Source organism: Triturus cristatus, chromosome 1_2 (assembly GCF_964204655.1).
Source record: "Triturus cristatus chromosome 1_2, aTriCri1.1, whole genome shotgun sequence".
Classification (NCBI taxonomy): Eukaryota; Metazoa; Chordata; class Amphibia; order Caudata; family Salamandridae; genus Triturus; species Triturus cristatus.
In genome coordinates this window covers 852888140-852915611 of record NC_140580.1, presented here as the reverse complement: position 1 = coordinate 852915611, position 27472 = coordinate 852888140, and positions in this window count along the sequence as shown.

Genomic DNA, 27472 nt, shown 5'->3' with positions numbered 1-27472 from the left:
CCGGTGCTCAGACCCGGTGAGACCCGGCCCACTTAAAGCCCTGCTTCCGCCACTGGCTAAAAACTACTGTAAATAGTGGTTTTACAGCTCGTTTTCCGAGGCTTTGAACTGCCAAAATCCATTAAGAGCTGTGAAAACACCCAAGGATGTTGGCACCAGCCTCAGCAATCATCTTCTTCATGGGAGGAGGGGGCTTGGGGGCGGGGTGGGGTTCAAAAGTGCCTTGTAGGTACTTCTTGGTACAAGGCCCCGCCTCTTCAAGGCCCTCCCCCTCCTCACACAGTGAGTTTGTTCTTCAAGTTGGCAGGTACGCAACTTACATAGGTTTGGCAGTGTCTGCCCTAGGGCTGTCCGAGCGTCATAAAAAACTCAAAGCTCTGAATTGAATTTTTGGACCTTACTATCCTCTTAGATATGCATTTCATCAGCGTCGCTGGCAACTTATCACCCCTCCAACAGCAATGATGCGGCATCGTTCAGTTATCCCATGGGCTGAAGATGCACTACCCCCGTAGACATACGATATCACTCCTGTACGGATCACAAGCCACTGTCCTAATATAAAGACTGTCCAGGGCTGTGCTATACACCCTCGTCACCATACCCTAAAGCTCCCCTATTCCATACCAGTGATACCACAAAGCCCACTGCGGGTCAGGTGCGTGGTCAGCATGCAAGGATACTCCTATACGTGAGATTGACTTTGTGGAGCGCATCTACACGCTTCTCCATCATTGCACTCCCCAGCTACTACCGCCACCTAATGGCGATAGACGACACAGACCCATGCCCTGAACTTGTAGATTCTCCACCGCTAGTTACGTTGCTCATGTTTATGTTAATCTTTACATTTGGTTAGTTGTCTGAAATTGCGGGGAGGCTTGCATGACAAGGTTGCCTGTCCGTTAAATTATGATATGTAACCAGATTGTTGTTATCCGCCTCACTCATCCGCAGAAGATGTCAAAAAGCATTGGCATAGCCAATAGGTCTCGCCTTTGGGACCTTATAAGTATTTAGTTATGCAGCAGGTCCCAAAGGCGAGACCTATTGGCTATGCCAATGCTCGTTTTATTTGATTCTCGGTCACTTCAAATAGACAGCAGGTAGCCTTCAGTAAAAGCCACTAGGTGGAAGTATGGAGCTTTAGAGATCCAAACTTGTGGCGTTCATTTGAGTCTCGCCAGTATTTACGGATGCTTTAGTGTGCAGGGGTGGAGGTGCGCGAGGGGTTTATTTGTATCAATAAAAGCAAACAATTTAGGGGGTGGGGGACTATCGAGGTGTTTATTTGTATCAATAAAAGCAAACAATTTAGGGGGTGGGGGGCTATGCTATTTGAGGACCCGGTCTGCCCATGGCTATTTCACACTGACACCGATTTCGGCAAAAACAATCTTGAAACAGTACTTTTCGGATTAAGGCGCTTTCCTCTGTCGTTCAACTGCATATTAACATCCACTCAAACAAGGACGCATTTGCAATGCTATGTCTGCGTGTTCCTGGGCAGGGAGTAGTTTACAGCAAGGCTGCTGCCCTGCTTAAGGGAGTATGGCGCCTCGCCGTTGTACTGAGTGAAAGGAGAGAGGCTGCTTAATGACTGGGTTAGCGCCTCGTGCAGGTCCTTCGCCTTGTCCAGGGTAGCCCGCTACGGTGTCTGCTAATCAAATGCTGGACTTGTAATTAGGAAGTGGTCTGGCTGCCGTTTCAGGGAAGGGAGTGTAACGCAAGCCCATGCTTAGGGCAGGCTCCAGCTGGCAAGAGACGCGAAGGAAAAGTGCATCACGGCTCTATGGTAAAGCAAGCATACCAGGCATGTTTCACACTAAAGCAGGCATGGCACATGTTAACATGAAGCGGGCGCCATTACTGCTCAAGGGCAGGGCCCCGCGAGTGGTGTGCGAGGTCTGGCATTGTGAAAGTGAAAGCATGCAAGGAGCTCCGAAAATAACAAGCCCATGCGCGAAGAGCGAGCAACAGGTCATATGTTTTGAATTATCATGCCCGTGTCTGGGCACGATAGTTCAAAACATATGGCGCCTATGCGGGTAACCGCAAGCAATAGGCCACACATGCACGAGCGTGTGGTGAGCTTTTTGAAGCCCCCTTAAAATAAGTCTCGCAGCGCATGCGCACTGCTAGGCGAGACCTAGAAATGACTGTTTTTCACTGTTGCTGCTTGTTTGTTGCTCAACCTAATGTAAAGCATGGTAGAGTGAATAAAAAATACAATTCAAAAACAATAAATGATCCGCGGCCTGCCCTTAACTTTTTGTGCTCATCCATCATAAAAGTACAATACTCCAGACAGTCAGGAAGAGGTGCTACAGCGCAGTCAAGGACACTACATATCCAAAGCAGTGGTCGAAGTGCATACAGAAAAAGGTATGGAAACTGATTCTGGGTACAATGGGGGTGTGTTCAGAGAGTGTCTGGCGGGCTCAGAGAGCGTGGGGGTAGGCCAGAAATGTGGCTAAAAAGAACAAAATATTCTGTAACTTTTTTGTTGGCCTTTCACCCACAGATAACTGGATATAAAATATAATACTCTCACCTTAAATGAAAAAGAAATGCCACTTAAATGTATCCATGGGTAATTTTTCTAGTAGGACAGCTTGGAGATGAATGCAATCACTTCAGATGCCTGTGGGTTTATCTGGTTGGCCACTGGATTGAATCCTGGTCAGTGCACTGGGGAAATAGACATGTATATTTATAGTGCCAAGAAGTCCAAGGTGCCACAGAAAGCAATGTGAATAAGTAGGTCATTAGTTTCAGAAATGGATTATACACAGTAGAAGATATGTTGCACACAGTGTCAAAATGGGCTGTTGCAAAATGCGCAGAGAGTTTTTGTTTAAATGTTTACATGCGTTCAAAAGTTATGTATTTAGTAATACACTGGTTGTACCTAGTGCAAATCTTTTTGATAGGTTTCCATCAGAGGGGCAGATTCCTTCAATTAAAGTCTATACTGTCCTTTAAGCAGGCTTTACATTAGCTGATTGACCATTGGCGGCCACCACAAACAAAGGGTGGTGAGGCGGGTGGAGGGAATGCGGGAGGGATTGCAGCGCAAAGGGGTTAGTTATTACAAAATAGAACTTACCTGAAGCTACCAGCCGTCTCCCGCATCGTGTCACGCCTCCCCTCCTCTTCCTCGTCCCAGTAGCCCCTGGGACAGGCTCTGATCCAATCACCGTGCTGCAGCACAGGCATTGGCCTGAGCGGGCTAGAAAGATACTCCGCTCAAGTCAGGGAGTCTGTGGAGTTTCTCTAGCCCAGCAGCGGGCCGGCTGCTCAATGCAGCCGGGCTGGAAAAACCTAAGTGAGACGGCCAGCTAAAACACATATGCGCACTTAATCAATCAATCAATCAGAATAGCCAGGTCTTGAGTAGCCTCCTGAAGGTTAGCAGGTCCTGGGTCTGCCGTAGAAGGATGAGGAGGGTGGTCCAGGTCTTGGAGGCGAGGTGGGGGAACGATCTGCCGCTGGTGGTCGCTCTTCGGATGCGGGGGACGGTGGCCAGGGTGAGGTCGGCGGAGCGGAGCTGGCGGTTCGGGGTGTAGAAGGTTAATCGTCTGTTGAGGTATGCCGGTCCGGTGTTGTGGAGTGCCTTGTGTGCTTGGATGAGGAGCTTGAAGGTGATCCTCTTATTGACGGGAAGCCAGTGCAGGTCTCTCAGGTGGGGTGTGATGTGGCTGTGGCGAGGGATGTCGAGGATCAGGAGTGCAGAGGCGTTCTGTATGCGTTAAAGTCGTTTCAGGAGTTTGGCCGAGGCTCCTGCGTAGAGGGCGTTTCCGTAGTCCAGCCTGCTGCTGTCGAGGGCCTGGGTGACTGTTCTTGTTTCAGTGGGGATCCACCTGTAGATCTTGCAGAGCATGTGGCGGTTGTTGAAGCAGGAGGATGAGACGGCGTTGACTTGCTTGGTCATGGAGAGTGTTGAGTCGAGGATGAACCCCAGGTTGCGTGCGTGGTCGGTGGGTGTCGGTGCTGCTCCCAGTGCAGGCGGCCACCAGGAGTCGTCCCAGGCTGAGGGGGTGGAGTCGAGGATGAGGACCTCCGTCTTGTCTGAGTTCAGCTTCAGATGGCTGTTCTTAATCCACTCGGCGACGGCCTTCATTCCTTCGTGGAGGTTGGTTTTGGTGGTGAGGGGGTCCTTGGTGAGGGAGAGGATCAGCTGGGTGTCATCTGCGTAAGAGATGATGTTGAGGTCGTGCATTCGGGCGACGTGGGCAAGCGGTGCCATGTAGACGTTGAACAATGTCGGGCTGAGGGATGATCCTTGGGGTACGCCGCAGATGATCTCGGAGGCTACAGAACGGAAGGGGGTGAGGCGGACGCTCTGGGTTCTGCCGGAGAGGAAGGAGGTGGTCCATTCCAGAGCCTTGTCTCGGATCCCTGCGTTGTGGAGGTGTGTGCGATGGGTGCGATGACAGACAGTGTCGGAGGCGGCTGATAGGTCCAGGAGGATGAGGGCGGTGGTTTCGCCATTGTCCAGCAGGGCCCTGATGTCATCCGTGGCGGCGATGAGGGCAGTTTCGGTACTGTGGTTGCTACGGAACCCGGACTGGGACGGGTCCAGGATGTTGTTCTCCTCGAGGTAGCGGGTCAGTTGTCCGTTGACGATCTTTTCGATGACCTTCGCCGGGAACGGGAGCAGGGAGACGGGCCTTAAGTTCTTGAGGTCCTTCAGATCCGCCTTGTGTTTCTTGAGTAAGGCGTTGATCTCGGCGTGCTTCCAGCTCTCCGGGAAGGTCGCGGTCTCGAAGGAGATGTTGATGGCCTTGCGGAGATGGGGTGCGATGGTGGCGCTAGCTTTGTTGAAGATGTGGTGTGGGCATGGGTCTGACGGAGAGCCGGAGCGGATGGTGTTCATGATTTTGATGGTGTCGTCATCGTTTATGTTGGTCCAGGTGAGCAGGGGAGCGATGTGGGTGGCGGCCGTGGGGTCTGAGGTGTCGGTGGCTGTTGGGGCTCTTTGCTGTTGTGCGCGTTGTTGTCGAGGCGGTCCTTGAAGGAGGCCCTTTTGGCGGATCTGATGAGGTGATGGTGTCCACGGATTGCGTTCTTGTGGGGTGCATAGCTGTCCATGTCTGTTTGCGGTGCCATTTCTTCTCTAGTTTTCATCAGGTTTGCTTGGAGGCCTGGAGGTCCGCGGTGAACCAGCTGGCTTTCTTGTTAGTGTGTCTGTTGGAGGGTTTCTTGTTTGGGGCAAGACTGTTGGTGCAGTCGTCGATCAATCGCCTGAGGTTGCGGGCGGCGGTGTCGGAGTCGGTGGGGTCGGCGAGTGTGCTTCGAGCGAGGGTGGTGTTTAGCTGGTCTTCGGTGACTTTGCTCCAGCTGTGGCAGGGATCTGTTAAGTGCGGTGGTGCGTGGTGGGTTTCCGGAAGGTGAAGTGGATGCAGCGATGGTCGGTCCAGTGGAGTTCGGTGGTATTGTTGAAGGTGACGTGGGAGCTTGCGGAGAAGATGGGGTCAATCGTGTGGTCGGCAGAGTGGGTGGGTGTTGTGATGAGCTGTCTGAGTCCGAGGTTGGGGACGTTGTCAATCAGGGTGGTGGAGTTGGTGTTGTTCTCGAGGTGTAAGTTCAGGTCTCCGGATGAGGATGTAGTCTGTGGAGGCAAGGGCGTGTGTGCTGACGAAGTCGGCGATGGAGTTGCTGAACTGAGGCCGGGGTCTGGGGGGTCTGTAGACGAGAGTTCTCCTGAGGGTGGTGTTGGGGTCAGTGTGGATCTGGAAGTGCAGGTGGTCGGTGGTGTTGAGGGTGTCGTCGGTGCTGGTCCAGACCCTGAGGGTGTTCTTGTGGATGATGGCGATTCCACCTCCTATTCCGTTGGTGCAGTCCCTGTGGGTGATCTTGTAGCCGTCCGGGATAGCTATGGCGATGTCGGGTGCCAAGGAGGCATTCATCCAGGTCTCTGTCAGGAAGGCGACGTCCAGGGAAGGATGTGTCGAGCACGTCCCAGAGTTTGATGGCGTGTTTGCGTGCGGAGCGGGTGTTCAGTAGTATGCATCTGAGGTGGTTGTGTTCTGTCACGGTGGGCGGTTTGGTGGCTCGGAGGTTTGAAGCTGCAGCTCCGGGAGGAGAAGGGTCCTTTGGCGTGCTTCGGGGTGGCCAGGGAGCAGGTGTGCTGTCGTCCGGTGTTGAGTGCGTAGAGGGCAGTGGTAGAAGTGGGCAGGATCGGAAGGGCACGGCATGCCCCTACTTTTTAAATTTAACACAGTCCGTTCCCCTACTTCTGTATTTTAAAAATGCATCCCAGGACGGCAGGAATGGTCCGAATTTAAAAATATTGTGCGATCGTCCAGCCCTGTGTTTTGCCCATTAAGGAAGGCGTCTGCAGTTGCCACGACCTCCTGCCTCTTCTCCTCTGTATCTGGGGGCAGGGGCCTGCAAAGCAACACTGTAGCAGTAATTAACCAGTACGCGAAAACGGCAACCTTTGGTGGCCCTGCTGCTCGAGTGTGATTTACACCTAATTTAGTGAGGAGGCCCCCTGCCTGCCTCCACTGTGACCAATACAATGGTCACAACAGGATGCATTTTAGGCACCACACTTGACCTCATCTGCCCTTTATTTTCGGGCTCACACAGACTGACGACGCCACAATGAAAGGAAGAGCACTCCAGTGTAGAATTCCTGGGACTCTATGCCCAAACCTTGGCGCTTTAAAAAACAAGCATTTACAATGCAATAGGTTTTGCATTTTCTAAACTTTGACCTATTGGTATTGTAAATGACAATACCTTTTATTATTGCAGGATTTCTTTAAACATAAATAAAAGGCATTGTCATTTACAATGCCAATAGCTCAAAATCTCGCGAATGCGAGACTTATTGCATTGCAAATGCTTGTTGAAGTTTGTTGGATAAAATCTGCAAGTTATGGATTATGTTGGGTCGAGGTCAACTACATTACTACTCAATCCAGTTCATTTTTGCTGGCTACTGGAAGTATGTGATTGTGCTGGTGTGGAGATTTCCTTCATAATTAGGAATATGCGGCACTTGCATTATAATTGACTATCTCCGGCATAATATACAGCTGTGACCCAAGACAATTTTGTTTCTACCTCGAGCCGATGTGAGATTCGTAAGAGAAAGCGCCCAATGTGGTGTTGCAAATTGTTAGACATATTGGAAAGCTTAACCAATCAACTTTAGTTACTGATTGCAGCATTCGGATTATATTACACTGGTACTAACAAGGTGAAATTTACACCCTGGCAGTATTCATTAGTGGTAAAATAACAGCATGGGAAACTAATAATGTCACAGGATGCACTGTGTTATACCGCATAATTTCTCATTTTAATTTGGACAAGTATACTTTATAACCAGGAACTCCTTCGCCCTTCTACGCTGCTGTATCACCATAAGTCAAAGGAGTGACATCTTCTGCTGTCCTTCTGGGACACGCACTGCTTTCCTAATGCATCTTGGTCGCGGTTTGCGACACTCATAGTCACCCTCACCTGCTTAGGGAGACCAATAGCAATAGCTGGTAATCAAATATATTTAAAGGTGGGCCCGCTGGGGAATAATGGTAACTAGTCCAGCTGCATTAGTATAAGCAATAAATGCATTCTGGGATCTGTAGTGCTAACATTAGCACTGCAAATTGGGTCTGCTTGTAAGTCCGTGGCGCACTGTGTCTAAGCTGAAATATGGTCCGTGGAATTTCCGGTGCCGTTTTACCTGGAATTCACTACCATTTATCATCATAAAATGTTATTGGTCAAATCAATGTTATCTTCCCCAGCCCAGCTGAGAAACAGGAATACATCGAAGCTAAGAAACCTTGCAAGGAGTGCAATTTGCAAAACGCGCAGATAGAGTATTGCGTAACATTGTAGCATTTATATAGCGCTTTTACCACTCTGCGGGAGCATATTCCCTACTAGACCTTAGAAGGCCTCCATAGACCATAGAAGCCCTAGTCTCTTAGCACCAGCAGGTGGACCCTACTGGAGGCCAGTGTGGGTTAAACGTGAAGGCCTGTCCACCACAATCCATACTGAAGTTCACCTCCAGTCTTGCGGGCAGGCCTACGAAGAAGCACACCCTAGATAAACAGAGACTTTGTCACTGACGTCACAAGACCCTTTAGGCCAGTCCGCCTCACCCATTGGTGCCTCCATTGGCCTTGTTCCAGCAGTAGTAGTGAAACTCACCAGGGATCGGCAACGCAGGATTTTCATGCACACCAAACTAAGGGGCATATTTGCAAGGACCTTGCATCCTGTTTGCACCACAGAACGTGGTAAATGCATAATACAAATCTCTAAGTCATATTTATGAAGCCACTCGTAGCTACTTTGCATGGCTTTGAATAGTTTCATAAATATGGAGTCATGTGACACAGCAGAAATCGCCGCTTTGCCTTCCTCTGCACAAGGGCCGCGTTTCCATGCAACTCACATGGTTTTTGATGCATTTCTAGATTTACAAGGACTTGTAAACCTGGGAATGTATCAAAATTGTACGCCTCCCCAAGGGAGGCACAACAAGGAGAAATATCTTTATTTCTCCCAGTAGTTTTCTCTTTCTATATGTGCAGCACACATAGAAAGAGGAAAAAGTCTCTCAGGATTGTTTTTGTGCAGGAAGGTGCCCCTTCCTGCACAAAAACAATCCTGCCTGCAACAGGGTGCCTGCCTTGGCGCTAGGCTGACAAAACGGCGCCAGCACTGGGGGAAAAGACAGAAATGGACCGTATTGGATAAATACGGTGCATTCCTGCCCTTTCCCTGTGACGCAGGGCAGCGCAGCAAAATAACTTGCTGTGCTGCCCTATGCCACCATTACCGTATATATACCTCTAAGTTCACAAACTTCACGATCTCTCTGCTTCATGCACAAGTCCTTTTAACATGTGCAGCCTGCTTTTGGGCCACTGCAATTATGCAGCAATGGAGGACAACATTATGTTGCAGTGTTGACTACATTATGCAGCAAAGAAAGGCCACAGACTAATGTGTGGGACATTTTCTGATACTTTATTATTTTGACTTTTTTACACATACCAACAGTCTCTGCAAAGCTTTTGCCTCATTAATATCAGTAAACATACAAGTGCAGCAGTGAGAACGGAGACCAGTGAACCTTTGAAAAGGGCATTCTACTTCACAGCAACACAAATCACGTGTTTTGAACGGTGTGAGGCACAAACAATTTTTTTGTTCAAACCATCAGATTATGCAGCTGATGGTGTATTATGTGGCAAATATGGCAGAGCTTTAATTATGTGGAAAACATTTGCAAACTAGGATATTTTGCCATTCATGTTTGAACTTCCTCATGCAGTCTCTGTTGGGTGGTATTTCTAGACACCCACAGTGCTTGTGGAGAGACAAAGGACGAAGGTGTCTAATAGTGACTGCAGAGGATATTAGTCTGAAGGGGAGAAAATAACTGATTTAGATAATCTGAGGACCACTACCTATTTCTGACTCTACCACTGTTTACGTCTCATAATTTCAGAATTGATACATTATCAATTCTCATTGCCAACTAACTTGAGTAGTAATTACACAGACTACTAATATAATAATTGTATCTCATTCATCTGATATTGCTTAACGCTTCTGCAAAACCAACAGGTCTGGGTTGTTTTAGGTGTATATATATTCATTTTTTAGTGCTATTTCTAGAAAGAATAACAGGAAACCAGGAGGCATCTAATGCTGGCTTCATGACATTTTGCGTGACGCACATAAAAAAAGTAGGACTACAATTTTGCATTGCCCGAGGGGCACAGAATGATGTCATCAACAGTGTTTCCCAAAATGTGGTGCCTCCTGTCATAGAATTTAAACCCACATTTTAGGTTCAGAAATGGTTAGAAAAAGGCAGGAGAAGTGCTGATGAAAGAAACAGCATGGCTCGGAAACAAATGATATCTGGTTCCACTTATAAGCATATTTGGGACATTCTGTGATTGAAAATGTATCCCACATTGTAAATGCATTTTAATGTCATTAACTCACATATTAAACCTCAAATAAACGTGTATCCATTGGTTGTATTAAATAACGTTATAAGCTGTAACTGGTCAGAAAAATGCCAAACATACAAAAATTGGTATGTTTTGCTCTTTTTAGCCACACCTTTGACTCTGCCCACTGATCCAATCCTCTGGTTATTCCCGCCTCCTGGTGTTCCACCCACAGTTCCCCTACTTATTTTTTCCCACTTCGACCACTGGTGGAGGGTGCTGGCGGTGTAGTGGCGGCGGTCGGTGTGGCGTTCGCCGGGACCAGAGGGTCTGGAGCTGGGCGCGGTCCAGGCGCAGACGGGCTTGCCTAAAGGCGCGCCAGCGGCGCACTCCGCTGTGCAAATAGCACTCCTCTCCCCCCCATGCCAGGTCCCCGCCCCTCCCTACAGTGCTGGCTCAGAGCCGGCAATGAAAAATAAAAGGATGCTAGAACATCGTTTTATTTTTTATTTTCTGGCTCTGAGCCAGTCAGTGGGGCGACGCTCCTCCACCATTGCGGAGAAGCCGCCGCTATGATTAGCCAATTGCACGCATCTACATTTCTCCTAGAGAGAAGGCACCATAGAGAGATTACTTGGTTCTTCTTTAGCTACCCCCCCTTTCTCTCACTTCACAGAAGAGGAGTCCTTCTTCTCCACTTTTAACATGCCTCTTCTGAGCAAGTAAATAAAACTCGGGAACGTTTACCGTTCCCCTGTTCACTTTGATCTATGATCCTATGAAGCAACAGGACTCTCACAAGGTTTGCAAATGGCACAGAGTCAGTTGCGGCTCGCATGACTCGTGGGTGGGGGGGAGCGGGTGGACGGGCCACATGGTGGTTTGCGCGGGGGAGGGGAATTGAAATTAAAAAAAAAAATTAAACGTACCTTACCGGTCTAGCGCCGCCTCCGGTCCTGGCCCGCAGTCGCGGCTCGCATGACTCGTTGGGGGGGTATTTAAAATACAATTTTATGTTTCTGCTTCGCGCACTGCGAGAAAGCAGTGGGGCGAACCTCCTTTGCCCTAATAGAGGAGTTGTCCCTGCACGGAGTATAATATACTCTCTGTCGAGGAATGAAATGTGCTGGCTAGAGTGAATCTGTTTCAATTTTTGAAAGGATAGTGAAAGGAAACAATACAATGAAACTACATCTTTCTCTTCATTGTACTATAATATATTAAATGCTATTAATTTTTTGTTATGTAATGGGTAACTGAGTGTATCTCAACAAACATGATTTTTTTTACTGTGCCACAATTGCTGTTTTAGTAATGGGCAAAAGGATTTGTTGTAGGTAAACCTTGGAGGTTCAGAAACTTGATGAAAACGATAATGAGGGTGCATCATATTGTCTGCCTTATCTAACTGTTGTGATTTTATTTTATTTTGTAATTGAGCAAATTCATAGTGTAGTACACCAATTAATTAATCACACCGTCATCTACAATGTCCATCATTAATCAAGGCATTAAGTTCATATAAACATTCATCTAAAATGTAACTCCATTCATACAGATAAATACATCTTGGGGTAAAAATATTTAAAAAGTTTTAACAAAGTGCCGACGTGCCTGAGAGAAATAAATAAATAAATACATAACTAAATAATAATAATTTGTTCCAATAATCCTAGCGGCCATGCTGTACAAATGTTATGAAAAGTGCAAAATATTAATATATTTTTGAATAAAGTGTGAATGTGGTTTTTTGGTTTTTTATTTAGTTGTTTTGTTGCCAGTGTGTGTTTAGTTGCATGTTTTATTGGAGCTTCGGGTGAATGATTGTATGTTAGTTGCATGGTGTTTGTAAAATGAGAGGTGGGGCTTGTATATTGTATTGACTCACAACTTTCTGTATTGGGGTGGCATTGCATTTTATATTTTGGTAAAGGTGTGTCATTTGTATTTTGGTTAATTGATTGTACATTTGTTTGCGCTATTGACTGTGTATTTGGATTTTTCCTGAGCCACTGGTCATATATTTGACTGCGACATTGATTGTAAATTTGAGATATTGGCAGGCTATTTGATCTTGTGTTAGTTGCATAGTTTGCTTTTTCTGGGTCTCCCTGCGTGTGCAGTTGTTTTATTGGTTGTATACTTGGTACCATGTATGGATGTACATAGTTGGCTTTTTTGCCAATAATTGAAAAGCTAAGTGCGTCTTTGGTTGTAATTTAGTTGTGCCGCTTGGTTCGAATTTGGTAGTTCCCTTGACTGTATGTTTACCTGTACATTAGTTTGTGCGACTGATTATTTCATTGTGTGTTATTTGTGTATTTTTTGTATCATTAATTTTGTGAGCTTGTTTTTTAATCATATCTTATTGCTATGAGGTTTAGCCATTGTTGGGTGCTGCAGCAAGAAAGATCGCTGTAAATGAACTGTGTACTGTGTTGAGAGGGGAGTTTTGACAATGGTTTGTTAGGCCTCAGATCTCTCGGCACGTGCAGCCCAGGCTGAGGGAAGAGGGCGAGGCGGCGGCGGCTCCGGAATACTGTGAGCGGCCTTATTTGTGATGAACATGAGCAGAAAACGGCTTATGTGAATTAATATTTGCATAAGTAAAACAAAGGAAACGCAGTATGTTTACTGTGACAGAAAAAGCACCCTGACTTCCCCCGCTCGCCGCGCCGGATGAGATGGTACGTCATGCGAGCTCGCGCACTCCAACCCCCCAGCGATTACTGTCAGCGGGGGATTAAACCTCGATTAGCAGCGTCAACCCCTCGCATCACTCGCTTTACATGAAATTAGAACATTCTGCGCGTGGCTGAGCCGTGCCTAACGCACAAGAGACGTGTCAGGAAAAGCACTGGCTCCTGGGAAGATTATCTCGAAGAAACGACCAGTAACATCTCGGTGTGCACTTTTGTTTTAATTGCACTTGTTAAATGTATAGTATTATTTACTTATTTTGTAGTGCTATGTAAATATATATGGTTCAGCAGTGTTTAATTTGTAAAACAATAAGTGCTGGAACCCAAAATTTCGCTCAGAAGCCCACGGCTGGTGCATTTGAATGTCAGTGCGCCGAATACCAAGGCTGCTGTCTGGGAACCACCTCGTGTCTCTTTAATCCCCCACCAAACACTCTCTTCCCCTTTATCTCACTCCGGCAGGGACCTGCTTTCTTCTTTTGTCACAAGGTTTCCTCCTTTCTCTTCCTCCTTCTTTCCCCTGTGTGAGTTTTTCATTTCGTGCTCTGGGTCAAAGTGTGATGAGCAAAAATGAGTGGCGGTGAGCCCCACCTGCAACGGCTCAAATTAAGCGCTGCATTTCTGATTGCTTGCCACTGTTCGCTGTCAGCATAAACCTGGACTGGGCCTGGGACTGTTGTGACAGTACACATTAATTCCCTATTCCCCTGGACATAGCTGCCAAAGTTTCAGATCGCTTTGTGTGACAGAGTAATTATGAGTGACATTCAAGGACTATGAGTGAAACTTTCTCGTGAGCAAAATCAATCAATGAAGATGAGGGAAGCATATACATTTCAGATATTACACCTAACTCTAAGATCTTAAAACTGCTTCAAAGCACCGGGCAGTTGTACCTCATTTTGCAGGCACCCACTCAACACGACTGAAACTACCTGTAACACGTGGTATTGGCTGGTTCTCTTCACAGCAACATGAGGTACAACTGCCCTGAAAGGCTGTGATTATTTAAAGCAATAACAATGCTCCAAAAAACAGTTTTGTGCAGGAGCCCATTGTTTCACTTTGAAGATGACGAGTGAAATTTGTTGATGGCAATACAGCATTTCGGGGTTTGTATGCCACAGGGAGGCTGGCTGGCACGGGTTAGGAGAGTAACCACGTACAGGAAGGAAGTGAGACACGTAGGCAGTGCGTAACGACGTTTATGTTACTTGCATCTACCTGAATACTTAATCAACAGATCTAAAAAAACAACAAGTAACCAAAAAACAAATTTAGTTAACTAAAAAAAAAAAATTTCTGACCTCTTCCTCGCTGCGTATTCCGCTTCCATCCGCTTTTATGTGAGATGTACAGTGCTACTGCTCCCACCAAGTCTTTGCTGTGTATGTATAAAGGCTCTCTTTCTAGGCGATGACTCGCCTGCTGTGCCCAGAGATCTTACTATTAGAGCAGAGACCTAGCAGAGGAAGGGGAGAGTTGCTCCTCCATAATGCTCCTAGCTGCAGTTTGTTTTCTCTGCATAGCTGTAGGCCTGACATGTCTTGCGACGTGGACAGGACTCTCCATCGGCCTATTGAGCATTAAGGAGAGTCGCTGCCACAGAATGTCGACGTCACAACGTGCTCTGCTTGTCACGTCTGGGGCTGAGTTGTCAGCTGACTTCGCGAACAAGTCGCTTTGCTCTGACAAAGTACACCGAGCCAGTCCTGGGCATGCGCTGTAATTTTAATGCAAGCTCCTGCACCAGCATGAGGCAGAATCGTGAGGTAGTTAGGCTGAAGAGCCCAGTCCAGCCGACAGCACGGTCGTAACCAGGACAACATCAGTTTTCCCCTCCCACAGAAACTGAGTTGGCACAAAGTAGCACATTTTACAGCTCTGGGCAGGGATTATTTATGTTGGCCGGATTGAAAGGGCAAAAGTAGAAGCTATGAATTGCGTGACACAGCATTTCCGGGCGGCCATGCAGGAGCAAGCACTGAAATGCGTTAGTTTCACCCTTGATGCGTGGCACTTGGCAGGCTGTATGGAACAACATACCTTTGACTCCATCCTTCTACCTTTGGTTAAGCCACATATATATTTACATTTGTCATTATGTACTCGGGTGACACAATAATACTAAACAGAAATAATGCACCAAATGGATAGAAGTGCATCTGTTGTGTGTTTTGACATATATGTGTGACCATATTAATGTTTTTCTTTTCAGAAACATCTGGATTGCTGATATTAATCTTCTATAGGTTTAGACTGTAGGGTGGTGCTCTAAAATGAATTTAATGCAGTACATTTGCCAAGGATTAGTGAGAATGAATCTTATGTTTTTTAAATTCTTTCTTATAAATTGTGACCAGTTGTCGTTGTTGCTTGATGAAATTGTATTGGTATATTGTGCCACATATAGGATTAGGCAAAAGACACACAGATGGCATCACCCCTAATCAGTCAGGCTAGTTTGAATCCAGTGTCACAGCGAGCCCGGGACACTCGTCTGGGCATACCAGACGCACTTAGGACGAGAAAGCAAAAGAAACGCCGATGATGGACAGAATGCAGTCACACATTCACCCCCAGTCTAGAAACCTGGGTTAAATCCATTGTTCTTTTGCTCACCTGCCACCCCAGTTTAGACCCTGCAATATGCAAATCAGCCTTGACCCTGTTCCTCATGGGAACAGTCCAGCCCGAACTGCCAAGCCAGGTCTTCCCTGGACCGGAAACAACCATCCTGGGACCGGTTTTGTGGCGTAGGAGTTCAGGCTGGACTGTTCCCATAGAGAGCAGGGTCATGACTGATTTGTATATTGCTGGGTCTCAACAGATATGGCGTGGTGTGAAGAAAAAACGATGGATTTAACCCAGATCTGTGACTGGAGGTGAATGTTTGATTGGTTCAGCATTCTGTCCATCATCTGTTCTTTTTGCACATATAAGAGTAGAGCACAATATAACTTGATTATTTTTTGAAGATTTTATTTATTGAATTATATGTAGGTTGTAGAACTAATATGAATTTAAGGAGAAATGATAAGTTACCACAATTGTGGGCCTTAAGCTTGCAGTCGAGATATTTAACATTAAAGTGAAAGTTGTTTTTCTGCATGTTTCTCATCTACAGGTGCAGACCAAAGGCATTTGTTAGCTAATAAAAAGCACATTGTATTTCAGACATCGTGAGGCAAAAAAATGAGCTGGCAAGGTCAAATGATTTTAATGAAGAACAAAGGGAGTGTTACCAGGTGATACTATCAGACGAAGGGAGGAACCAAGGACGCTTCAGAAGTTGAGACTGGACTATGGGAGTAGAATTCAAGGCTCCAAGTTCTTTTCTGGAAACTTGAAAACATATTATGATGTGTGTGGGGTCATGTTTTCTTGAATGCTCTTTGTGCATTTTAATTAGGGAACCCACCTTGTGTTTAGTCAGATGCTCTTTATACTTAGAAGGGTACAGATATCTCTTGAGATCTCTGATTGTGTAGCTTCATGCTATACATGATTCTTTACAATAGAACTTCGACAGAGGCTTTGATGCTGGCACCTTTCTTGCTACCTTGTTTCAGTAAGGGTTCCCCTACCCTTAGGTCAGTGTAGGATTTAGTAGATGCTGCAAATCTTTAACATGTATGGGTAGAAGGATCAAAACCATTCGACAAGTCATCCTATTCTTGCTCTTATTTTCTGTATCGCAGCTTCTGAAATCCTGATATGTTCTTTGCAGTTCAGAACCAATACTGTAAGACACTTGGTCTCACTTTGGTTTTGTTATACTTTTATTCTATGTTTTTGAGATTGATATATATATCAGTCTGGCTTTGAGTTTGAAATAAACCTTTCTGACTTCAAGTAATTGATTCAGACTTTTGTGTGGTCCTAATGATCACGCTGTACTTAAGATAAATTGTCGTTAACCCCTCTTCCTCTCGGGCTACTACAAAGGTCTATGGACCAGAGCTGAATCGGAAGAAGTGGTCTCGAGCATTCTCAGATGGTAGCATACCAAGCATGGTTAGTTCCCGAAGTAGAGGTGTTAGAAAACTGTTACTTTACATTAGTCTAGATCAGAGGTCTTCAAACTATGGTGCGCGACCCCCAGGGGGGTCGTGGAGTCCTAGGAAGGGGGTCACAGATTCCCCAGCTTCACTTGTCTCTGTAAAAAGACAGCCGTCCTGGGACGGCTAATTGAGATCGTTATCAGCTACGTGCCTGAATGAAAGGCAAATGGGCTGGTAATCTGCAAGTGTAAAGGATGCTTGGGAGCAGTTTTGGCTCTTTGTGAAGACAAAGATGTGTGTTTTTTTTTGTTGAAGTGCGAAGAGTTAACTACTGGGCTGGGAAGTTCTTGCTTTTAATTTTAACTACATTTACACAGCTATGTAAAAAAAGGAAAACTGCAATACATACGCTCTGGTATTATTAAAACCTACATTTTGAAAGCACAATTTTATTGTAAAACTATTCACAAGTTTTGCAGCATTGTATCTTAACCTGTGTGTAATGCAAGTATAAAAAATTTACTTACATATTCACAGTGCTTTCCGTCACAGGCTGTGACTTCGTAGCACTAAAAATACACATCACTATTCTCCACTGCACCAATCAAGAATTAATTCTTTGGTTCACTGGTTACACACAGACCGCTGCAGTGCATTAACTAATAGATGTTTCATAATGTACTACAGTCCATTTCCCACTGGGCAATAACTTATTTATTTTTCATTTACACTGCCCATTATTTTATATGTAGATACCTGAAGGTGAAAGACCTAAAAAACGTACAGAATATTTTGGGTTTACTTATGAGAAGCTTGCATTGCCAGAGCACCACTTTTTTTGATGCTCTGGTGGAGCACCATCTCAACCATACCTTGAGGCAGTGCAAAGTCACCCTGCATGGCTTTGCATTGCCTCATAGATACGGAGTAATCAGTAAGACATAGCAGCGCAAGTCACTGTGTTGCCTTACTCTGCGTCAAGGAGGTGTTCCATGGGCTTTGCGTGGGGTTCCCACGCAAAGCCCATGGATTTTGATGCTGCCCCATATTTACAAAATCACGTAAACCTGGGGCAGCTCCAAAAACTGAAGCCTCTCCAGTGGAGGCGTAACGAGGAGAAATGTTTTAATTTTTCCTCGTTTTTTCCTCTTTCCATGTGTGCTGCATTCTGCAGCTCTCATAGAAATAGGAAAACGCCCCTCAGGATTGTTTTGGTGAAGGAAGATGCCTCTACCCATACAAAAACAATTCTGCCTACGTTGGTGCTAGGCAGCAATTTGGGAAGGGAAAAGGACTGGAATGCACCGTATTTCATAATTAAAGTGTATTCCTGCCATTTCACATTGGCATTGGGCAGTGCCGCAAGAAGACTTGCAGCACTGTCCTACGCCAATTCCTTATAAATAACGCTCTTTGTTTTTAGCTACACCTTTGGCTACACCCCCACGCTCACTGACCATTGGTTTGCTAAATACTGTTTAATACAATTTCCCCACTGTAAAAATATTTGCTGTGGTAATTGGGGGCTGTTAGAAATGGGGGTCTCTAGTTGGTAATGGTTTGCACCTTTGTCCACGTAGGGACCCTTCCTTCTAGTCCGGGTAAGAGGGATACACTTCTGAAATAACCCCTGTCTCTCCCCATTGGTAGCTTGGCACGAGCAGTCAAGCTTATTTCAGAGGCAGTGTGTAAAGGATTCGCACATAACCAACAGCAATACATTGAAAACACTACAAAAGGACATCACACCAGTTTAGAAAAATATCCAATACTATATATATTCAAAACAAGACTAAAACGATAAAAATCCAACATACAGTACTTAAAAATATGCACTTTGTGGGGAGCTGGCGTCAGTCGGTTGGTCCAGACTGCGGTGTGGGGCGGGGTAGTGTGTTGCAAGGCTTCCGAGCAGTGCCCCCAAGCCACGGTGCGGTCACGGTTCTCGAAGTCAGTGACGGCGTCAGTGAGACCAGGGCGACGAAGTGAAGTCTCAGCGGCTCCCCACGGGTCCAGCGCTGGCAGGAAAACGCCGATGGAACAAGGAGACCAAGCGCGGAGCATGAACCCCTTCAGCCGGTTCCCATGACTGCTCCTCCGGGCCATAGCCTTTCCACGCAACCAGGTACCACAGCTTCCCCCTGCGCCATTTGGACGCCCGTATGCCCGACACTTCATACTCCACCTCCGACTCCACGCATACCGGCCTAGGTGTCCCAGACGGCTTGGAGGGTGCTGGTTTGAGCAATGATACATGAAAGACAGGGTGTATCCGCAATGACTGGGGCAAGCACACCTTCACGTTCACGGGACCCATACACTTGGTAATTCGATAGGGGCCCATGTACTTGGGATGGAACAAACTGTTCTTTCGAAACCTCATGTTTCTTGTGGATATCCAGACGTAGTCTCCAGTGCGGTACAGTGGCCCGGGCCTTCTCTTCCTGTCTGCCACAGCCTTGTATCTTCTCTTGGCCTCTATTAGGACAGCCCTTGAGCGCATCAACGTGTCTTTTATGTGTGCCACCCTGTCCGCTGTGGCGGGAATCCTGTCCTCTCTGAACGGATGTAGAAATGGCAAGAACCTGGGATGTTGGCCATAGTTGCTATAGAACGGAGATGACTGTGTGGAGCTGTGAGTGGCGTTGTTATAGGCTATCTCTGCAACCCATAGCAAGTCGACTCATTCTTCCCTGCCCTGGTCCACAAAACATCGCAGATACTGTTTGAGCGTTTGGTTCAGGCGCTCGGTTTGGCCGTCCGTTTGAGGGTGGTAGCTGGTGGACAGGGCGGTCTTAACATGCAGCGCAGTGCACCAAGTCTTCCAGAATTGCGCAGTAAACTGCGACCCCCGGTCCGACACGATCACCCCAGGTAATCCATGCAGTCGTACCACATTCTTTAGGAGTAGTGACGCCAATTCCCCGGCCGTAGGGACTCTCTTGCAGGGGATGAAGTGCCCCATTTTCGTCAAGTAATCCACCACCACCAGTATTGCCGTCATCCCCTGGTCTACCGGTAGGCCCACCACGAAGTCCAGTGATATGCTATCCCATGGTCTATCTGGGGTCGGAAGTGGATGTAAGAGCCCTTGGGTTCGGCCATGGTCGGCCTTCATGGTAGCACACGTAGGACACTCCTGTCCCCACCTCCTGACATCCACTCTCATGGTTGGCCACCAGAAATGCCGTCCCATGCTAGCCACCGTTTTTCAAAGCCCAAATGACCTGCGCATGGAGAGTCATGGCACCAGATGAATGCTTGTTTCCTTAGCCTAGGCGTGGGTATCAATAGGCACCTGCCCTTCAGGGGTACCCCGTCCTTCAGCTGCCATTCTCTGTGACTGAGGAGCCACCTCCGCCATGCGAATGACCTGATCCCTCTCTTTATTCCCCTCAGGAAAGTATCCGGTTGGATAACCCCCAATACCATCCTCGGGGAAATGATGGAATGCTCGGTCGCAGGCAATGGTTCCTTAACTGCAGATTGACGGGACAGGGCGTCCGCCTTCCGGTTTTCCGTCCCCGGCCGATATGTGATGCGGAAGTTGAACCCCGCAAAGAAGATCATCCACCGCAGCTGTCTGGGAGAAAGGTGTCTTGTGGCCGTCATGAACTGTAGGTTCCGATGGTCCGTGTACACCGATACCACATGTCTTGCCCCCATCAACCAATGCCTCCATTAGGTGAAGGCGTCCTTGATTGCGAGAAGCTCCTTCTCCGCAATATGGTAGTTGCGTTCGGCGTCGTTGAGTTTGCGGGACATGTACGCAACGGGATGAAGCACCCCCGTGTCGTGGTTGCGTTGGGACAAGATAGCCCCCAGCGCCACATCCGATGCGTCCGCTTCCACCACGTAGGGGAGATCCGGATCGGGGTGAGCCAACACCGGCGCCTTACCAAAGGCGCTTTTCAGGGCCTCAAAGGCTGTGTTCGCTTCAGGGGACCAGACAAACTCCTTGGACTTCCTCAGTAGCTGTGTGATTGGGGCCACCAATCCTGAAAATCCATCTATAAACCGCCTGTAAAAGTTGGCGAAGCCAATGAAACTTTGGACGTCCTTCACGCTTTGGGGCACCGACCATTCTTTCACCGCCTTGATCTTTCGTTCTGCCATCTCCTGTCCCTCTGGACTCAGCATCACTCCGAGGAATTCCACGGATGTGACGTGGAAGTCACACTTGCTGAGTTTACAAAACAGCATGTTTTCCCTCAGCTTTTGGAGCACAGCTTTGACGTGGTGTACGTGCTCCTCCACACTGGACGAATAGATGAGGATGTCGTCGATATATACGACCACGTAGATATCCAACTCCTCTCTGAATACCTCATTCAAAAAGTACTGAAAGGCTGCCGGGGCGTTGCACAGATCGAACGGCATGATGAGGTACTCAAAAAGGCCGAACCTGGTCTTAAAGGCGGTCTTCCACTCGTCTCCGTCCCTCATGCGCACCAGATGGTATGCCCCTTTCAAATCCAACTTGGTGTAGATACGAGCTTTCTTGACCTGTTCCAGAAGTACACTGATGAGAGGCAAGGGGTCCGATTCTTTACGGTTATCGCATTGAATGCCCTAAAGTCCACACAGGCTCTCAGCTCCCCATTAGCCTTCGGGATGAATAAGAGTGGCGAGGCGGCCGGAGACTTGGACGGGCGGATGAATCCTAGCTTGAGGAGTTTATCCAGGTACCCCCGGAGATGCACGTTTTCAGGCTCCGTCAGGGCATACAGCCTGCCGCTGGGAACGCTGGCCCCTGGCACCAGGTCGATCTGGCAGTCAAACTGTCTATGTGGTGGTAGCACTTCCGCCTTCACCTCATCAAATACATCCTCAAAACTGTGATAAGCCTGGGGGAGAGCCACATCTTTTTCTGCCGCTGTAGCCACCGTCTGACTCCCGCTCTCATCTGCGTCAAGGGATTCCGTTCTTATTCCACAATGCAGGATGCAATACGGTGACGTCAGTTCGATGCGATGTGTTGGCCAATCCACAGAGGGGTTGTGTTTCTGTAGCCACGGCAATCCCAATATGACGCCATATTGGGGCGCTCGGATGATGTTAAAATCGATTTGTTCCAAATGGTTCCTCCCACATCTCATCGGAAGGACCCCCGTGTGCTGCCCGATGGGCCCCGTCACCAATCGCCTTCCGTCTACAGCATAGACGTCTTCGGGTACAGCTTTGGGAAGAAGCACTAGCCCTAGCCTGCATGCCTCGTTGTGGTCCATAAACATGCCAGTGGCCCCTGAATCCACCATGGCCACAACGGGTATCCACTGGTCATGCACTCCCACGTGCACCGTGAGAAACAGGTGTCGTTGTCCCTTAGTGACCGAGTGGGAAAGTGAAGGGATGGATGAGTGACTCCGAGATGCCCCTTCTTTGGTCTGGGAGTCCTCTAGTTTTCCGCCGGTACGTCCACCACGGCTGTTACCGACCGGTTGGCCCGATAACGTGACGTCTTCGGGTTGGCAGGGCATTCACGTACGTAGTGGCCTTTTTTGCCACAATATAGGCACAATCCTTGTTTACGGCGTGACTCTTTCTCCGTGGCTGTGAGGCTCGCACGTATTGCGCCGATGTCCATGGGTTCTCCCTTGGATGCGGTGGCAGTTTCAGGACTTCCCACTGTCACATAGGATGGAAGGGATTTTCCTTTTCTCCCATGATCCCCCTTTCTTTCACTTAGCCTATGTTCCAGCCGTAATACCAGGTTGATAAGGCCCTCACATGTCTTGGGTTGTGGGTCAATATGAGCCACGGCGTCCTTGAGCTCATCGCACAGCCCGTGATGGAAGAGCGCCGTCTGTTTAGCAACAGGCCACTTGGTTTCCGCAACCAGCCTTCGGAACGCGTTGAGATACTGCACCAGGTCGTTGGATCCCTGTCTCAACTCAAGCATTTCACGGTCCGCCGTGTACGAGTCAGCCCTTCTGTCGAAGACCTTCAGGAATTCCTCGCGAAAAGCACCCCAATCACATAAGATGGGGTCGTCCCTGCTCACCAGAGGTACGGCCCATTGTGCCGCGTTTCCAGCCAAATAGGATATAAGGAAAGCCACACGAGCCTGACTCGTGGGGAACGCCCTTGGTTTGCACGATAAATGTAGCGCCACTTGTGTGAGGAATACCTGCACTGTGTTAGGATCCCCACTGTACCTCTCTGGTGTTGCCAAGGGGACGGCTACCGGCATTTCCACTACTACCGCAGGGGTCTGGTTCGTGAGGGAGGTGCTGGGCGTGAGCGGGTCCAATTGGATAGCATCCAGTCTGGCTTTTACATCGGCTGTTTCTTGCCTGGAGGCAGCCAATTCAATTTGCACGGTCGCTAAAGCAGCCAGCACATCATCAAGTGTTGCCATGTCTGTTATCGACCGGGAGACAGTTAGTGTTATTAAGGTCGGATATTTTGTAACGCCCTGACGTCTCAGGATCGTTTAACAGACACGATAATGAGAACGCAACCACTTGTGAAGGTTTAGTTATTTTAATGAAGGCAAAAATAATACAAGGAATAAACAAAGGTTATAGTCACTGGAATCCTCCAGGCTAAGTACGTTACCAGCCCACAGCACGGATGGTCCTAACCGTCCTCTGCATATACGCCGATCCCGGCGTATGCCAACAGAGGGCAGAAATGAAATGGCCGACAATGCCAATCGGTAGGCTGTGAGGGGCACGAAGAGTGTTGGGGAGAATCGAGGAGTCAGGGAAACACCCAGCCGGGGTCTCTACCTGAAGGGAGCAGCCGCTCAACCTCTTCCTCAGACTGCACCGGGACGCGGAGTCACCTCCTGGTGATGCGTCACCGATACCCCAATCACAAGCAAAGAAGACTGAACCGAGAGCAGCCGCTCGATCGATCCCGTGGACTTCCGAGTCTGTAACGCGGCAAACACCTCCTGGTGTGCGTTACAGCTGGCAGTCCCTGTACCTCTGGTCGGGCTGGGAGTTACGACTCCAACCAGCAAAAAGCGCCACTGCGCTTTGACTCAGCCGAGTCAAAAAGCGAAGCTCAATGGTTATCCGGTAGAGCTTCCGGGTCCTTCACAGGTGACGATGGGGCAAGACACGGCCCAGGGAGTAACGACTCGACCTACCTCCGTTCTTGCTTTACTGGAGCACCACTCCGGAACACTGCTCTTCACTAAGCAGGTACGTCGGTGTAAACACAATATCCGACAGCGTTGTACCTCCCGGTTCCTCCCTTTATAGGGCGTGTTCTTCCTTGAGTTATGTAACAGCTCTCCTGTTTACATAAGGGCGTGTTTTCCTTGAGTTATGTAACAGCTCTCCTGTTTACATAAGGGCGTGTTTTCCTTGAGTTATGTAACAGCTCTCCTGTTTACATAAGGGCGTGTTTTCCTTGAGTTATGTAACAGCTCTCCTGTTTACATAAGGGCGTCTTTTCCTTGAGTTATGTAACAGCTCTCCTGTTTACATAACCTCTCAACCGCTAAGCATCCTGGGAGATGTAGTCCGTTTTCGCTGGTTACCGTTTTCCTCCCCTCGCATGACAGGAATTCTTGACATGAAGCGAGGCGGTGCGGAGTGCAGTGCCCACAGGTCACATTGCAAGCAACAGCTCGGCGATCGTCATCAGTGAGACCAGTGTTGCGGTGCAAGATGCAGCGGTGCCCTCTGCGGTGCCTTCAGGGCATTGAGCCAGCGGCAGAGTCAGTGACGGAGTCGGTTGCTTTCCCCCCTCTGTGGCAACTGAAACCACAGTTCCAGAGGTGGTACCCAGAGGTCAGTGAAGACTTTGCGGTCCCTGAGACTTCAGAACAGGAGCAACATGTAAAGAAAATTCAGACCAGTCCTTTCACTGCCCAAGGCAGAAGCAGCAACTGCAGGCCAAACCAACAAAGCAACAACACAGCAAAGTTGCAGTACTCCTCTTGGCAGTTCTTCCACCTCTTCTTGGCAGGTTCCTTGATTCCAGTGATTTCTACAGTTCTAGGGTCTGGACTCCAATATTTATACTCAGTTTCTCTTTGTGCTTTTGGGCAGAGAGTGCCTGTGCCCAGCCCAAACCAGTTCCATCCTCTCTGGCCCAGCTTCCTGGCAGGAGGTGGATACAGCATTGTCCAAGGCAGACCAGGCCCAATCTAGTGCAAGATAATCTCCTCCAACTACTATAAATACAGCCCAGGTCTATTCAGCTCAGCCCTGACTCATCCAGGAAAGGAAGGACACACCTTGACCTCCCCAGTAGCTGTCTGATGAGAATGCACATCCCCAGCCCCTGTCACTCCAAAGCCAGACAGTCAATCCACAAACCCAGCAGAGGCACACAGGATGGCTAAGCAAGAAAATGCCTATTTTCTAAAAGTGGTATTTTCAAACACAACATAAAAAGCATCTTTACTAAAAGATGCATTTTTATATTCTGAGTTCAGGCATGCTAAACCCCATTTGTCTATCTTGTCCCAATGGGAAGATATGCTCATAAGACGTTATAAGTAAACTCCCATTATCCTATGAGACAGATAGCCTTTCCATAGTGAAAAATGAAACACACTGTAATTCACTACCAGGACATGTCACAAACACCAGTACATGCCATACCCTTAATATACACGGCACCCTGCCCACAGGGGTACCTTGGGCCTACCTTAGGGGTGACTTACATGTAAGAAAAGTGAAGATTAGGGCTTGGGAAGTGGGTGCACTTGCCAGGTCAACATGGCAGTTCCAAACCATGCAGACTCTGCAATGGCAGGTCTCATAATCTTTTTCGGGGCTGCATGGGTGAGTGGCACAATCAGTACTGCAGGCCCACCAGAAGCATTTGATTTACAGGCCCGACACCCTCAGTGGACTTCACAAGGGACTTACTAGTAAGTCAAACATGTCAATCATGGAAAAACCAATCCATAATACAATTTACAATAGGAGCACTTGCACTTTAACACTGAACAGCAGTGAGCAAGTGCGCAGAGACACTGAACCAGCAAAAACAGAGTCAAAACTAGGTCAGAAAGGAAAAAAACAGGGGCAACATGCCAAAAGATGGCAGGTATAACAGGGGCGTTTATAGTTAGATAGATGATGTTGATGATGAGGAGAACCAGTTTCTAGAAAATTTTGTCCGAAGGGGTCCTTACACCTAAGAAGGTTTGACAAGGGGGTCTCGACAGCAAAAAGTTTGAAGACCACTGGTCTAGATCCAATCCCAGTCCCTAGTGCCCATGTTTCAACTTGGAGAATCGGTGTCAGTGATGTTCCAGCGGTTTGAGTGCGATCTGTGACTGCCGAGGAGTGAGTATCACTATGGTAGTGTGTAAACGGTTTATGCTTGTGGCAATTATGTGGTGTCTTGTGGAGATTGCGTGATATGATGTGGAATTGTTTTAGATGATAGTGTGGGTGTGGCTCTTATTGTGGAGAAGTTGTTATTGGGTTTGAAGTGGCCTAAAACCCTGGGGTGATATTAAAAAGTGTAGAAGACACTGTAAGGTAATTTGTCTGCTGAGGTTTTGTGGGGTTTGTCGTGAGACATCATTGACAGCCCAATTGAGATAGAGACGTTTATTTTTTGTGTGAAAGTGGGTATTATTAGTGTGGCTGACCTTTTGCACAGATTCTATCGATCCTTTAGTAAAGTAGACAATTGTTATTTGTTGTTATTGCATTGTATTTAGTTGTAAGTATGTTGCTAAAAAGAGTGCATGTGTGAAAATTGTAAAGGAAGGTGAACTGCTGCAAGAAGTGATATTGTCATCACAGCGTGCTGTGCCGGGATAGGTCGGTTCGTGTAAAGCCATGCTGTTATTGGCTGTCTACATCACAAAGTGCTGCACTATTATTGGTTGATGATTTGGAATGAGATTTCTAAGTAAAATATTGATTTTGTGTTGAAATGAACACATTTTTATCGAGAATTAAATGTTTTTTTCCCTCACAACAAGTTTTATTTAATTTCTACTCTCCTGTTGTCCAGTGGACTACATCTTTGCTTACGGTTATATGTTCATAGTGTTTTTCATACAATAATATCATTACAACTTTACAACAATTCAACCCCAGTGCATTAGCACCATATCAGTGGTATAGGAAATGTTTAGATAGAGACCATTGTCTAATGATCGTGTCTCACAATTTGTGTCATATCTATGTATCATATTTCAGAGTTAATTATTTCTGATAACGTTGTCTTTCATGGTATGGTGAGACCACGATAGTCCGCCCATTTCTGCCATATTTTAGGATGTTTCTGTGGGCAACCGCATGCCTAAAAAACCACATGCATAAGTCCAATCCGTTTTACCATGCCCTGACAGTGGGGGGTATTTTGGATTTCCTCAGCCTAGCTATGTCTCGTTTAGCAAGGGTGAGGCTGAGCCATAAGAGGTGATGTAAATGTATATGTATTTATATAGCGCCGAATCACCCCTAGGGGTATCTCAGCGCTGTACTCATACCGCTGAAGGATCCCTTCCTGGCTTTCCGTGTGAAGCGTCCACTCCTGGGCACCCCCATGGTGAAGCCAGGCATACCAGCGCTGTTGGGGCCGTTGTGGAGATTAAGCAAGCTATTGCCCAGAGTTGCAGCGTGGGACCCATGATTAGAATAGGCACTGAGGCGAGAATATCCGGTCTGAGTAATTTATAGCCCGAGACCCTGCCGCGGCGGGAATCGAACCCTGGTCCCGGACCAGTGCTCTGCATCGAGCCACACTTCTTGATGTTTGTATCTGTTGCCACCAATCTCATCCGTTATATGGAGTATTGTGAGTCTAAGGGATTTGGGAACCTGCCACCCGAGGACCTCAGTTAGGCATGCCAGAATTCCGGACCAGAACCTATCCAAGGCTATGCATGACC